At 44.9% G+C, this 15,764-nt stretch overlaps 1 protein-coding gene across 6 annotated transcripts in view; it reads right to left on the bottom strand.

Annotated features, from left to right (window-relative positions):
* Positions 1–15,764, bottom strand: part of LOC309619949 (uncharacterized protein) — a 552,071-nt gene that overhangs the window by 499,732 nt on the left and 36,575 nt on the right. The window lies entirely within an intron of this gene.

Raw genomic sequence — 15,764 nt, 5'->3', positions numbered from 1 at the left:
CACAGCCAGCAACCCAACACAGAGCCTCAGGTGCTCAGGATGGGGATGGGGGTGAGGATGGAGGGTTGACACAGATGTGAAAGGGCAACCCATCCCGTACCACAAAGCCACCAGGTGCCTGATTCCCAGGCTGCTTTGTTGAGGGTGTACATGAAACATCCTTGCACAGACAGAGTGTGTTCTCTACTGGGGCAGGGTTGAAAAGACAGGAGATAAAAGGAGGGCCTCCACCCAGTTCTCGGAACCTCAGGATTCTAACTGTTCATCCTCCCACTGTGGTCGGGCAGGCGAAGTCATACTCACATTGGAATCCCAGCATAGGAGACTGAAAACGACAAGCATTCTCTTTTACTTGAAGGGGAAATTCAAGTTGGTAACAATATTGCGACTCAGGTCTTTCCAAGGGGACAGACTCCAAGGTTTTGCGGGTAGGATTAAGTTCCTCAGTCCTGCGAGGTGCTACAGAGTGAACCACTTGCCAAAACGTTTACCCTTCCAGCTGACGGGAGAAAAGTCCTAATGCCTGTCAAAGGGGGACTGGCGCGATTCCCTCAGAACCACACAAGGATCAAGGTACCCTTCCCCACATCTTCCGCCAGAGACCAGCAATTTAGCTACGTTTAGGACGAGTCAACATCACTTCTGCCTTATTAACTTTGTAATAATAATAATAATAAGCGAAGCTCAGAAAGCTAAAACATTATTTTACTATTTGGATACTGTTTTAAAAATACACACTAAAAATAAGAATCTGATGTTCAATAGCAAAAGTTCAAACTATGTATATATTTTTAATAAAGGACCAAGATCAGTTGCTAGTATATTACCACAAACAAAACATGTTTGTTGCCACATTATGGAAAATATGTTTTTTAAGCATTAAGTCAAGAAGCCTAGTATTAAACTTATAACCAGAGGGCAGGGCAAACCCAGTACCAGTGCCTAGATTGGTCTTTTATATTGTAGGACAGTGCCCCCTGCAGGAACAACAAATATCCTTTACTTCAGAGTAAAGGTTTTCAGCCACCTAAATTTTCTGTGTTAGATTTGGTTACTTAGTAAAGTAACAGACAGGTGAGAAGTCTTGTTAGGATATTTCATACTGAAATCATACTATGTTTGTAGCACTAATTCAGATCACATACAATGTGCAAAAATGAATCTTTAGTTTCTTCCTAAGAAGAAAATATTAAACCGCATTATAAAAATTTCCACAAAGGGAAGCTGTTTGCCAAGCATACATAATAAACAGATACAAATCACCTTTAAAGCAATTAAAAAATACAAACTAAAGTTTACCACTACATGCCATGTCTCTTCACTGTGCAGTGGGGAAATGAATCCCACAGTCAGAGAACTAATTAAAATACATCATAGGGGACTTCCCTGGTGGTCCAGTGGTTAAGAATCCGCCTTCCAATGCAGGGGATGCGGGTTCGATCCCCGGTCGGGGAACTAAGATCCCACATGCCGCGCGGGGCAAGTAAGCCCATGCGCCACAACTACTGAGCCCATGAGCTCTGGAGCCCACGCACCACAACTAGAGAAGCCCATGCGCCACAACGAAGAGCCCACGTGCCACAACGGAGATCCTGCATGCTGCAACCAAGACCTGACACAGCCAAAAAAACAATTAATAAATAAATATTTTTTTAAAAAATAAAACTAAACTACATTATGGTATATTTCCACCTATTTGTTCTCGCTTTAAAACAACACTTTACCTAAAGTTACATGTTTACCAATGAACTATCCCTATGTTCTATTTATGATAGATAAAATAATCCCACAAATCCGGTCTATCCTGAGCAAGCAGAGTTAAATTCTGAAAGCGGTGGGGAATGAAGAAATTAACAGTAAAAAAATAGATATTAAATAAAAAATTAGATATTTTATTGTCAACTAAATCGACAATAACAAAGTACATAATCATCCAAAAGATTTCTCCTTAGGAATTAGGTTTAGAGAGTACGGGTGCTGTAGACTGAGTTCTCTGGAAGCAGACACTGAGATGGATCCAGCAGTGGGGTACTGTCAACTGAAATTTTAAAAACGCGCACCCTGAGAGCTGTGAGTTTCAGTTTTATTCAGGGGCTGTACTGGGGACTACAGCGGGACAACAGCGTCTCCTCTCGGGAGCTCTGAGGGGAAGCTCCGAAGGGGCAGTGGGATAAGCCAGAGTGTATGTGATTTTCTGAGGAATACACACAGTCAAGCACACATCAGGAGAAGGTTACTGCTGGTCACGAGGAACAGCTATCTCCGTCAATGATTCCCGTGCTTTTCTGGTACGGGTTGATAATGCTTTTCCGGAGATCTCTCTAACTACCGAAGGGCTTGGTTTACCCCAAGCACAGAGCACGTCAGGCTGGTTTTCGTCCTGAACCCCTTTCAGGGTGCACTGTTGGCCAGCTACTGCAGTGGCTCCTGACTTAATGCTTGCAGAGCCCAAGCGTGAGCAACCGTCTTTGTTTTACGGCACTACTTATGGATCAACGCACGTGGAAAGGAGGAGGAGGCGCGGGCGGCGGCGGAGGAGAAAAGCTGAACGGCCACGCGGCCCTGACCAAGATTTGGCCAAGCCCCGGGCCGTCGGGAGCAGATACACCTGTGACCGTGGTCCTGCGTCGCCCTAGAGGAATGGGGCTTTCTAGCCCTTCCCCAAGCACTCTTCGCATGGGGGTCAGCCCGGGAAAGACGAGCGCTTGCGCAAAAGGATGTTCTGTGGCCGAAGCAGCTCCCTCCTAACCGCTCCCCGCCACCCACGTTGGGCTGCAAGACCGTCCTGGAAGGGGCACCCGGGCGGACTGCGGTGAGTGCCCCTCGGTCCACCTCTGCTCTCCATCCCTGTTCGGGGACCACGTCTGCCGCTTCTAGATCCTGGATCCTCCTCCCAGAGGAAATTCAGCACAAGGCCAGGAGGACGAACCGCAGCCCCACGGGCTGCATCTGACCTCAGACACGCCCACCCTCCGCGACCATCTCTGCTGGCCGGCTAGCTTCCCTCATCCCCGAGGAGTAGGAGCCCGGGCACTACGTTCTTCTAAATGCAGCCTTGCTGCACTCCTTCAACTGGGGGGAAATAAGTCACTTTGGAGACACACCTCTTTCTCCCTCCCTCACCGAGGTAACAGCCACCCTATCTCATCTCATGACGAAGGTCTCCTCTTCTTGCCTGTTGGAAACAGAGAGCCTCCAGTGCCCAGGCAGCAGCTGTGGCTTATCCTTTCACTGGATTCTTCCTTGTCCCCTGGCAAATGTGCAGCGTCTTTGGGGACCAGCACCTGTAATCCTGCAAAGCTGAGCACTACAGGGGCAGGAAGCATAGAGTCCCCCAGTGGGTCAGGAGAAGTGACCGTTAAGTGGGGACCTTCCTGCTTTTACTCCTGGTTTCAGGACGTGTGTCATCTCATCGGAGACACGGTACCACATCCAATCTTTGACTGTGTATACCACATACTGAAGGACAGCAGCCCATCTTTGCCGGCAGCCTCACTGCCTGTCATGAATTTATCTCGTCCTCTGACACCTTGCATTGTCCAGCTTCTATGTGATACGGGGTCAGGCTTCAGCTTCTTATTCCCGAGTTTGTCTCTTCTCAGATTCCTGCCCTGACGCTGTTTTCCATTTTTGCTCATAGAATCAGGGCCACGGCCGACAGCTGTGCAATTCTGCAGTGCCCAGCACCAGGGGGCGCACTTTATAAAGGATTGTCTATGTGAACAGCTGCTGCAGCACAATGCCATCTCTACTGAATAAAAAGAACATCTCAAAGTCCATCACAGCGGCTCACAGATGCTTTTTTATATTGAGAGTGGGTGTTTGGAGACAAAGAAATGAACATCATCAGGGATTTTCATCAGGACAAATTGTTACCTAATATTTGACTACTGGAAACACTATACAATTTATAAATCGTTCATATATAACTAAAGAAACACCAACACATTTAATTACCATTATCTCCACTGCCATCATAAAAAAAAGAATCAATATGCCACTAGTGCGAAAAAAAAGTATTTCTGAAGGTCCATTCTGTGAGAGCATATCTTTTAAACAGAAAAGATGGGAAACTGCCTCTCTTTAAGCTTTATAGTTGCCATTTCCTATGCTTTTTCTCTCTGATGGTTTGTATGGGTCATAAAACCTTTGAGAAATTTGAAATATCGAGGTTTTCCCTGAGAAAATGTAATTATGGACATGCACATACAGTTTTCAGGTGTTTACGATCTCCCTAAAGACCATGCAGAGATTTGGGAAGATTCTCTGGGTTTTAGAATTTGGTAGCCAGGGTGAAGTAGAACACTCACTGAGTTTGGGTTCAAAACCTTGGTGTTGATCCTGATTCTGCCACTTACTAATGGCATGGCCTTGTGTAAGGCAACACTCTCAGGGACATTTTTTCAACTGTAGCTTGAATATAATTATTTTATGTAATTATACTTTACACAGTGTTTATGGGCATCACATGAGAACACAAAGAGGAAAATCTCTGCACAAAACTGGCTGCTTACTTTTTTAAAAAAGTCAGATTAATAATAATGTTGTTTATTTAATACTTATCACTATGATTTTCTACAAATAGTTGCCTTTCTCTAATCTCTTCTATGCTTATTGACTGGACCCATCAATCCCCAAAACAGTTATACCTTTCTCATAAAATGAATGAAGTATTTGCCTTTAAGATATTTTTCCCCCCATTAAATTTGGTTAAAAAACCTTAATAACATCCACATTGGATTTAGGCACCTGTGTGCCTAAAAATACAGAAAACTTGATTGTGCATATGCCTTGATGGGCTATTTCAGGGCTACGCACGTCTAAAGGTACACAGTATGAACCGTAAAAGTGCCGGTGAAAAGCCAAGAAGATCTCCACAATTAAAGAGTCATTGGGGGGCTTTCCTGGTGGCGCAGTGGTTGAGAATCTGCCTGCCAATGCAGGGGACACGGGTTCGAGCCCTGGTCTGGGAAGATCCCACATGCCGCGGAGCAACTAGGCCCGTGAGCCACAACTACTGAGCCTGCACATCTGGAGCCTGTGCTCCACAACAAGAGAGGCCGCAATAGTGAGAGGCCCGCGCACCGCGATGAAGAGTGGCCCCCACTTGCCGCAACTAGAGACAGCCCTCGTGCAGAAACGAAGACCCAACATAGCCATAAATAAATAAATAAATAAATAAATAATTCCCATTTAAAAAAAAAAAAAAAAAGAGTCGTTGGTAGGAGAGAGATGCTGATATTTGATGAAGTTTCCTCTGGTATACACAGCTTAGCTATGTTAATTCAATGAACCAATTAATTAATGCATATTCTTTGGACATCCACTAGATTCAAGGTACCATCATAGATAAGCTATGAGGGTACACTGCAGTAGGAGACACAGAGCCGCCCTCAAATATTTTACAAGAAGCCTCTTCACAGAGATGCCCTATGCACAGTCACTCACAATGAACACCGTGTGGGGTAGGGATCTGTGTGCTGTGCTGGGGAGGACTAGGGCAGTCAGAGCTCCCGCTCCACACACACACACACACACACACACACACACACACACACACACACACACACACACACGCTCTGGCAGGCCCACAGGGAGCTTCAGCTGGCAGTTGGGACAGAGGCTGGAGCTAGAAGCAGAAAGGAAGACAAGTTGGAAGAAGCTGGATCATTCCTGGCACAGAGAACCAGAGAAGGGATGGAGAAAGAATGGCAGGAAGGTGGGACAAAGGGAGGCCTCTCGACGGAAATAAGATGCCTTTGCATGTTTAGTCCATTGGACTGATGGAAAGGGGATTAACAAAATAGTATTTGCAGGAGTTTAGAGATCTCTGCAGTCTGAGAGAGAGAGAGAGAGACAGACAGACAGACAGACAGAAGAGAGAGAAGAGAGAGGTTTCACATTAACTCCAGGATCTGAGAGCCACTGGACTCAGGAGAAAGCACTTGAGTAGTTATTGACTCTTCACCGTGAACTTGTTTGCCAAAGCTTGCTCTGCTGAGAGAGCTAACCTGTACACAAGTCCCCAGAGCTGCATTTGGTTTGATTTGAGACATGACTTGAGAATCTGGGCTCAGCATCCCTGAAGTCTCACGCCCTGAAGTCACTCTTCTGAGGCACATATGAGATTTCTATCATAATAAGAAAAGTGAGCTATGTTGCACAGAAGAGCTCCAAGTTCCAGATGTCTGCTGTAAGTTAGGTATCACCGTCAACCACTGCTTTCAGGGAGAGTCACAAGCGAAGGTCAGGGGCAGCAGGCCATCCTTTCGTGAAAATTCTCTGGGGCACCAGGACTTTGAGAGGGTGTGGTGGAGACAGTGCCTGTGTCACAGCAAACAGGAAGATGGGTTAGAGGGCTTGGGGTCTTTTTGTTTTCTAATAAGCAAAAAGGCTTGAACATAATAGAAGAGGTTAAGAAGAACTCAGAAAGGAACATTTTGCCTATTAAATCTATGCCACAGCCAATTACACATATTTAATTATCTCACTTCAGTATAATGTGAATGTATTTGTCACCTCCCCAATCGAGCATCTACATTCGCTACATGTGACAGGATGTTTGCAAAAAGTCTTTGTATGTATCCAACTCTTCACAGAGTTTCTAATCTATGGTTCATACCTTGCTGTCCCCAAAGATTCAGGCAACTGTGGTTCATCCCTTCTTGGTTACAAACAGATGGTTTTCACTAGCTCAGAGCTTTGCTATCTCTAGAATGGTTTTTGAAAAGTACAAATCTGTTTCTTACAGGGAAGACACCCAGGAATGATTTCAATATCCATAACAAGTGTGTTGGTAAAAGGGGATGAAAAATTGAACACAAATTTCTTTTCCTTTGCTGTAAACATTGAGCAAGCCCAGAATATCTTCTATAAAAACAGACATTTTATTTAAGAGGCAGTATCATGAATCCCATTTTCTTACCCATAAAATATTGCTTCCAATCACGGTTTAGGGGAGGGAAATATTTGATAATTTGCATTCAACTTAGTCCTATGCCCTAAAAAGTTTAAACAAATCATCAGCATCTCGGACAAAGGCAAGATGACAGTAGTGAGATTTTTTAAATCTCCATAAATCCTTTTGCAAAAATAGAAAGAGCAACTGAAAACAGAAGTGGATACTGTATTGATTTCCTACTGCTGTTGCATCAACTGGTCAACACATTTCATGGCTTAAAACAACCCAAGTTTATTATCCTATAATTCTGGGGATCCGAAGTCTGAAAAGATCTTATTGTCCTAAAATCAAAGTGCTGGCAGGGCTGTATTTCTTTCCGGAGGCTTTAGGGGAGGGTCATTTCCTTCACTTTCTTTAAAGTCTCATCATTTTGTTAGAACACATCTTTATGTTTATCACTTGGGGATTGGTTTTCCTAGCTATTGAGTGTACCTTTCCAATGTGGAGATTCAAACCATCCTTTATTTCAAGAAAATATCCTTGAATTATCCTTTTTAGTATTGTTCCATTCTATCGCCACATGTTTTATCTCTTGAAGATTATCATGAAGGGTATGCAATGCCCTCAGCAATGGTTTCATCTCTTGAAGATGAAATACATGGCAATAGAAAGGAATTAATAGTAAAAATTATTAAAGTAGTAGGCTAAAAGAAAAATGAATTAATAAATAATAATAATAAGCCATGTACAAATAGCTAAATCGGGTTAAAATCCAAGCAGATGCTAATTATTGGAGATGACCTGGTGGCCCTCAGTTGTCAGGGACAAGGAAGCCCTGAGGGTCAGACGTCTCACGGTGGAGGCTCCACGAAAAGAGACCCCTGGAACTGACCTCTATCTCACCTGTGCGGATTTCATCTGCATCTTACGCATGTGAAAGTCGTTATTCCAGGGCTACTCAACATGTTTTTCATTACTACTGACACAAGAACATAATCAAGGCAGGAGCTTCCTAACCTAAGAACACCCCAGCCAGGGCACCTTGTACATGTGGACACCCAGCTTGAGCTGAGCCAGAGAAAAGCAATGACAGAGGTCAGAGCGGTTCTGCTGCATGTCCTGTTACAGATCCTTCTGTCTCCAGACGAGCCCACAGACTACGCCAGATGTTCAAGCCTCACAAGACCTTCTACCTCACTCTCCCCAGGGCCAGGCCGGATGGCAGTGAGATGCTATCTCTCCGTCTTTCTTTCTCATTCACTTGTCAAGTGTAAGCGTTTTGCATGTTGGTCCCCAACTAACTGAGAGCAGGAAAGTGGCCAGGTGTGGCCCATCCTCTATGGCTCCCTCCCACCTAAGAAACGAGACGCTCTGTAGGTGTCCACGGCAAACACCTGGCAGGGCACTGGGGGCTACAAGTTTGGCAGAGGGAGGAAACTGCTAAGAATACTCTGTCCCTCAAACCTCTTGTGTTCTCCCTGGACGCCGGCCCACACCACCTCCTGAAAGCTCCCCAGAGAGGCCCTGTCACACGGGAAAGCTCCGCTAAGCCAGAGTACGTTTTTGGTACACCTGGAGTTGACAGGCCTCTCTGTCTGAAAGGCCAGGGGGAGGCTCTCTCCCTCTCGGCACCAGCTTCCTCATTTCGGACGCTGCAAAGGCATCTGAGAATAAAGAGTACTCTCCCATGCCGGCCCACGTGTCTTCACTGCAGCTCTTTCTCCTACACACGTGCCTGGGGAGTGTGGGCTCTCAGTGCGGGTCACCCTGCTCCTCTGTCCCTCATTCTCATACCTAAAGGCGTGCTAGAGAGATTATTTTTCAATTTTGTTTCGTATTTATTTATTTATTTTGGCTGAGCTGGGTCTTAGTTGCGGCACATGGGATCTTTCGTTGCAGCGCGCGGGCTTCTTCAGTTGCGGCACGCGTACTCTTAGTTGCAGCATGCATGCAGGATCTAGCTCCCCGACCAGGGATGGAACCCGGGCCCCCTGCATTGGGAGTGCGGAGTCTTACCCACTGGGCCGCCAGCGGAGTCCCTAGAGAGATGACTGTGAGTGCAGTGTCTGCCAATCTATTGTTCTAGTGACTGACAACCGAAATCTAATTGGAATCCAAATAAAACCTACTGGCGTTCTGCTCTCCCAACGTTTCATCATGGGAGTCGCCGCACACCCTTAATAATAACCCACAGTATATTTGCAATCCAAGAAATACTGCATTTGTCACAGTGCTCCATGACTTCTTTGTTAAAAGTGTAGCCATGGACGTTCTCAAGTGCGTACTTTGCGATTTGAGCAAACTGCCTTTACACAATCACACTGGGGTTTATTGGCGTGAATCCCTTTGCTCTCGGTGCCTCTCCCTACCCCGCAATGGTATGTGGGTTTCACTCCCCTCCCTTTCTCACCAAGAACCGCCCGGCGGGCGCTATTCAGGGCTGCCCTGACCCACCGAGCCTTGCCTACCCTCCTCCTCTCACTCTCTCTGCCTGGCCCCTGGCACCAGCAGCCCCGCCTATGATCCCATTTCTCCACACCCTCCCCCCTCAGAGGCTACCTCGTGAATTCTAGGGTAAGAGGACCACACTAGCTCTCGGACACCCTTCCTGCCCCTGGCGCCAGCGTCCTGGGGAATAAGCTCTGTGGCCACGATGAAGCTGAGGCAGAAAGGAGTTTGTCTTCACGCTCTCAGCCAACTTATGGAGGGCTTCCTGGCTCCGAGTGGTCAAAGGATCACTGAGGGTTGATACGAAGGAAAGATGTTACGGAAGAAAGAAGTCCTGCTGGACCCTTTACGAGTGGACAAGGAACTTAGGAAATGTCACGAACTGATGTGCCCTATCCTCTGGTTTTAGTCTCTGTAAATGGGTAAAGTTGAAATAGTGAGATTTTCTTCTGAGTAACAACATTGTTCACCCCAACTTTCAAAATGTTTCCAGAAGAGCTAAGCCTTATAGGCACGTGGGTATGGGGCCAACCAGCCCCTCTTTCCACCACTAAACAACCAGCTATCACCAGATTCCATGGGGCCAGAGCAAACGTCTATGCTGGTGATACTGGGTGAGTGAAAAGGGGCAATTTCCATGTTGCCTTGTTCCTTGGTCAATGTGCAAAACATACACTTTTACTGCATACTATAAAAATATGTATAAATGGTAGTTTGACTTCCAAATACAGAATATTTAAATCAAACAAATGCAGTTGAATTATTTACTACTTCCACGTGTATTATGGTTTACATACATTTTTACAAACTGACCAGGAACACAACTTCTATCTATAATTTGTATCCAAAAGAACCACAAAATTACAAATTAATTTCTAAGTAGACTGTTGGGATACAGCTTCTTTGTAAGCTAGTTTTTATTAACTTTCTTTGATTTGCAGTATTTCTCCTATAAAGCAGGAGGAGAGGAGGGGGAGAAGAGGAGGCAGAGGAGGGGGAGGGGGAGGGGGGGAGGGGGAGGGGAAGAAGAAAAAGCAGCAGCAGAATTCCTCCAGCAGTGTGCTGAATGGCTTGAGGAGATATTCAGATAACCTGAGCTGTGTGTCTCCATAACAACACCAAGAACAGCAGCCCAGTAATAGTGACGATGACTGACTAACGCGCTAATGCGCACACACAGCAGTCTTCTGGGCAGAGAGATATCCTTGTGGGGGCTGTTAAAGCGCTTGTCTACACCCCTCCGAATGCCGACAAAACCAACACACCAGGTTTAGAATAATGATGTTCAAAGGCCCTTTAAAGAGGAGGCGGATGAGAGGACTGAAGTCTGAATGATCATCTGATTGATCTTATGGCCCGCGTGGTCAGACCTAAAGTAAATCCACCCCCTGCTGGAATCCAACTGGATCAAGTTTCTGAAACTTCAAAGCTGAGGATGAAACCCTGGACTTCTAGGACTCACCGAAGTCAGTTGTACTCCATGAGGCCTTTGGGGACCAACCAGCTGGCCATCCCCCTAGTGACACCTGACATCCAAACATCATCCCCATGAGCCCAACTGAGCCCTGCTGTTCTGTGTGCTTGGACTGCTACGAGCTGTGTGCCTATCTTAATAAAGGGAGGTCAAGAACTAAAAGCTACCCAGCAAGAGAAAGGATGCTGTAATAACATCTAGGTTAATTATCCAAATCTCCTGGGATCTACCAATCCCAAAATGCTTCTGTATTAGTTTGCTGCCACAACAAAGCACCACAGACTGGAGGGCTTAAACAACAGAAATGGATTTCACAGCTCTGGAGGCTGGAAGTCTGAGATCAAGGTCTCCGCAGGTTGGCTACCCCAGAGGCCTCTCTCCTTGGCGTGTAGATGGCCGTCTTCTCCCTGTGTCCTCACACGGTGGTCCCTCTGTGTGTGCCTGTATCCTAATCTCTTCTTATAAGGACATGGGTCAGAATGAATTAGGGCCCAACTTAATGACTTCATTTTACCTTAATTACCTCCTTAAAGCCCTGTCTCCAAATGCGGTCACATTCTGAGCTCCTAAGTGTTAGGACTTCAATATATGAATTTTGGGGGTGACACAATTCAGCCTAGAACAGCTTCCCAGAAAAAATATCTATATTTCAAGAAACTATAATCATTATATGTGATGGTATGGTCACTTTATTTTTCATTTGACATAATAAAAGAAATTAATAAAGCTAGCCTCCATATTATAATCAGAGTAGAGAATATTCCTAATGCACATTCACATAATTCACTGAATGGAATACTGAAATCCTTGCCAGATTTCCTCTTGTTCTTCGGTGCAATGCAGATTTGCGTTGGGGTTTAAGAAAAATAATAAATTTCCCTTACACATTCTCCAAACTGCCAAAACTTCAACAATATGAAATTCCAAATATCATGTTTTTGGACAAATTAAATTTAGGTAAGAACTACCTTTCAGGATATTTTACTATGAAAATTCCATAAAGCTCTTCCTACAAACACTGTTCTTGACAAACCAATTTACTGCCTATGTTTTAAGTGTCAGCTCATTTCAAGAAAGAGAGAGAGAGACAGTGAAGGAGAGACAGAGACAGAGAAGGGGGAGAGAGAGGGAGAAAGGAGAAAGTGTCAGTTTATAAATCGTACATGGACAAAGAACACTAATATTTAAAGATTTAAGATTAAAGATTCTAAAAGTTAGAAAAAAGAGGAAGATAGATATTAATTTTTCAAGCATATAATAAATGCAAATTTTATCAGTATGTATTACCAAATATTCTTGCTAAAGAATGTATGAGCATTAATGACAAACGAAGATTAGACAAAAAGTCATAAAATCATTCCATAGTACAGGCTCAATGAAAAACATGTGAGTTTGGGTCTTTAGTTCCTTTATAATATATCTTAGGTGCACATAATATACTATAACATCTTAATTCAACAAAGAATCATCAAGCACCGGTTATTTCCAAAGCAGTGAGGCTGCTTTGATTTTGAGTGATAAAGGGGGTTAAGAAATGGACTGTATTCTCAAATAACTGCCAGTTGTGAGAGGAGATAAACAATGAATATCCACACTGAGGTAGCTGAGGAGAAAATGCGTGAAACATGAAACTCCCGTTTCTTCTACAAGTCAGCTCCTACAAGGGCTACTTTCTCTCCTTCTCTTCCTCCTGCCCCATGTGTCACCTACTCTCCACCCCACTGCCTCTGCTGTGAGGTCACCTTGCCCCTTGCCACACACCACCACACTGAGTCACTTCCTGTGTCCCCCGTAGAGTCCCTAGGGCCGCCTGGGTCCCCAGGTGGTCCCCTCCGTGCCAGCGCGGAGCAGAGGCAGGCCCCCCAGTGGGAAGGGCAACCCATCTCCTCCCCAACAACGCCTGCCTTTCTACTCAGCCCAGCACCCCCTCCCCTCCTGTTCACATGGGGCGACCTCTAAAGCTGCTGTGTTCCAGAACCTCCAACTGCAAGCAGGGCAAACACCCCCATGCCTTTGGCTTCCCTTCCTATCAACCTTTGTGCTGCCCTTTCCCACTGCGGGTAACTCCAAAGGAGGGTCAAGATGTGCTACTGCACCATTCAAGCAGCTATTTCCTTTCTTGCCTCCTATGCCTACCTCAAGTTTTTATGGGGAGAGAATCTTCATTGAAGTCAGGGGTCTCCAAACTAGCCCAAGGAGGACCAAATCCAGGCCCGGCCCTGCTTTTTTATGGCCCAAGAGATAAAGAATATTTTTTTTAAATCTTTTTTTAATGGTTGAAGAAAATCAAAAGCAGATTTGGTGACACATGAAAGTTATTTAAATTCAAATTTCAGTCCTAAACAACGTTTCACTGGGACACAGACACACTCAAGGGTTTATGCATTAGTCTGTGGAAGCTTTTGCGCCAGAATACAGAGCGGAGTGGTTGCAAAGCCTAAAATATCTACTATCTGACACATTACAGAAAAAGTCTACTGATCCCTGCCTTAAGTCTGACCCTCTACTCTCTCTATTCTAGGACTTATGTAAGACTTGACGTGCTGGCCGCCCAGCCTTGCTTTTGATATGTAAAGCTGGCTATAAATCCCCCTTCTCCCCAGAAAGCCTGCCTTTCAAGATCGGCTGCTTCGCCTCAGGTTCTCAAAAAAAAAAGTGGGCTCTGGGAGTTGGGGGTGAACAATGACCTCATTATTTCTTCTTTCCACTCCTGCTTTACAAGTCCTTATCGGCATTTTAGATAATGGATGATTCTGGTTCCTTGGAGGGGGGACGCTGTGCCCAAGGACAAGCAAGAGCACAAGAATATTTTTCAAAAACTATCGCCTTCGGTGCAAATACAAATTACACGAGGGAGGGTACGGAGGGACAGGCACCATAAGGGAAGAAGGAGATGGGAATAACTGAGGGACTGAATGAGACCTTGAGGGCTGAGGAGGATGGTGGGGAGTGGAGACAGGGGGGAAGGGCACAGCCCGAGAAAACAATGCAAGCAAAAGCCTCAGAACCGGGGCGCTCGGGCCGTTCCTCCAGGAGCCTGGCAGTATTTGCAGACAAGGAGATACTGGAAAGGAGGGAAACACAGTGACCTCTTAAAAGGCAAACGATTACAGTCGCTTGTGTTCTGAGGCAGATGAACCAATGTTGCAACGACTCCAGATACGTATTGTCAATGTGCGAAAGGGGATGCAATACCCCTCGCAACCAAGATGCTTGGATTTAATTGCCTGCAGGCAGAACGTGGGAGAAACCAAGAAAACATGTTCACATGAATTATATCCTATCTCGTGAACACAAAGAAGGACATAAATGAAAAGGACAATGAATACGCAGCTCAGGGAAAGGGGAATCCGAGCATTTTTTACAGTCTCTTCCTGTCGCATTTTCCCCACATGCTTCACAGTCTGCTCTTTCCAAGTTAGATGCTCTGTGACTCCTTGTGTCTATCAGTCTTGTTTATTTTGGCAGCCCCCTCTAATTCCTGCTTAGTAATATTAGGTATTCGATAAACATCACTGAAATGAACATTCCAAGATATGCAATTCCCAACAAGAAATCTCAAAGGAATGAAAAACGAGTCCATAAATGGTCATGTGACCAAATAAAATAGGAAATCATAGTGAGTCTAGTTTATCCTAATTTATAGAGCAGATGTGTTCCTGAGCTATTGAGTGAAAATAAGTTATATAATGCCTTCACAGAATTCCTTTATAGAACTACATGCATACTCTTGTAGAATACATCTGAGCACCATGACAGAAAGATGGGATTTAAGTTCAAGAAAATATCAGACGTTTTTCTTATTAAATGATCAAATACAAGATGTTGACTTTTCTCATTGAACATGTTTCATAGCCAGGTCCAGTCGTACAGGGGAATGGCACAGCACAGACTCAAGGGCACTGGATCGAGAGTAAGAAATGGACTTAAATCACTTGATCTGTTTGGATTTCAGCTGATGGAGTTCAGGACACACTACTCCAAAATAGGGTACCTTGGTATAGGGAGTATTTCCAGCTGAAGGAATCTGAGGAATGGACTCGCAGAAAACCCTCACTGGACGGTCAGCTCCCTATGGCCAGAAGAAAGGAGCATCTTTACCTGGGACGACAAAGGCACACATAGAGGAATCCGCAGGCACAGGGCTTGCAAAGGTACCCCCAGTTCACTACACTCAGCTCACCTCTCTTCTATCATCTCTTCCACCATTTTCCAGTCTTCATCAAACCTGGCATGAAAACACTCAGGTTGAACCGTTTCTTCAGGTTTTCATTTCCTTATGAAGGCTCCCACGTCAGGGAAGCCTTACACTAAATAAACGTGTATGCTTTTCTATTGTTAGTCTGTCTCTTGTTACATGGATCCCAGTCGATAACTTAAAAGGAAAGAGGAAAAAGATTAGTTTCCTCCCCTACGTGGCACTTCGTCTGCCGAATTTGAAGAGGATGTTTGAAAAGGATGACAGCTAAACTATCTTCTAGTTTTAGAGCCCATGAAATTATTCCATCGGATTCTTAAATATTTAACCCAATTTGCTGAGTGGCCACTACGCAAAACAACATGCCAAGCATGTGACTGGATGCAAGAAGAAATGGTGGAAAGAAATGAAGAGTGGTCCCGCCCAGCCTCAGGAAGCTTCCATGCTCTTCGCCCTCGGGCAACAATCCATGGGACAAGGAACTGCTGTTCAGTTCTCTAAACAATGTCCCTAGATCTGGATTTAAGTGAATTATGCCTTTTAATTGTTTTCTTCAGCTTTTGCCTAGATGATTCCATCCTTTCTAGTTGTAACACCCCTAGTAATTTGTGTTTTAATGAAGAGAGTCACACAGAGCCATGAGATTTATTTGCAACGTTTTTTGTTTTTTTGTTTCTTTGTTTGTTTGGCTGCGTTGGGTCTTCGTTGCTGCGTGCGGGATTTCTCTAGTTGTGGCGAGCAGG

Source organism: Balaenoptera borealis (assembly GCF_965194805.1).
Source record: "Balaenoptera borealis genome assembly, chromosome: X".
NCBI classification, from domain to species: domain Eukaryota; kingdom Metazoa; phylum Chordata; class Mammalia; order Artiodactyla; family Balaenopteridae; genus Balaenoptera; species Balaenoptera borealis.
This window is presented reverse-complemented; position numbering and strand designations above follow the sequence as displayed.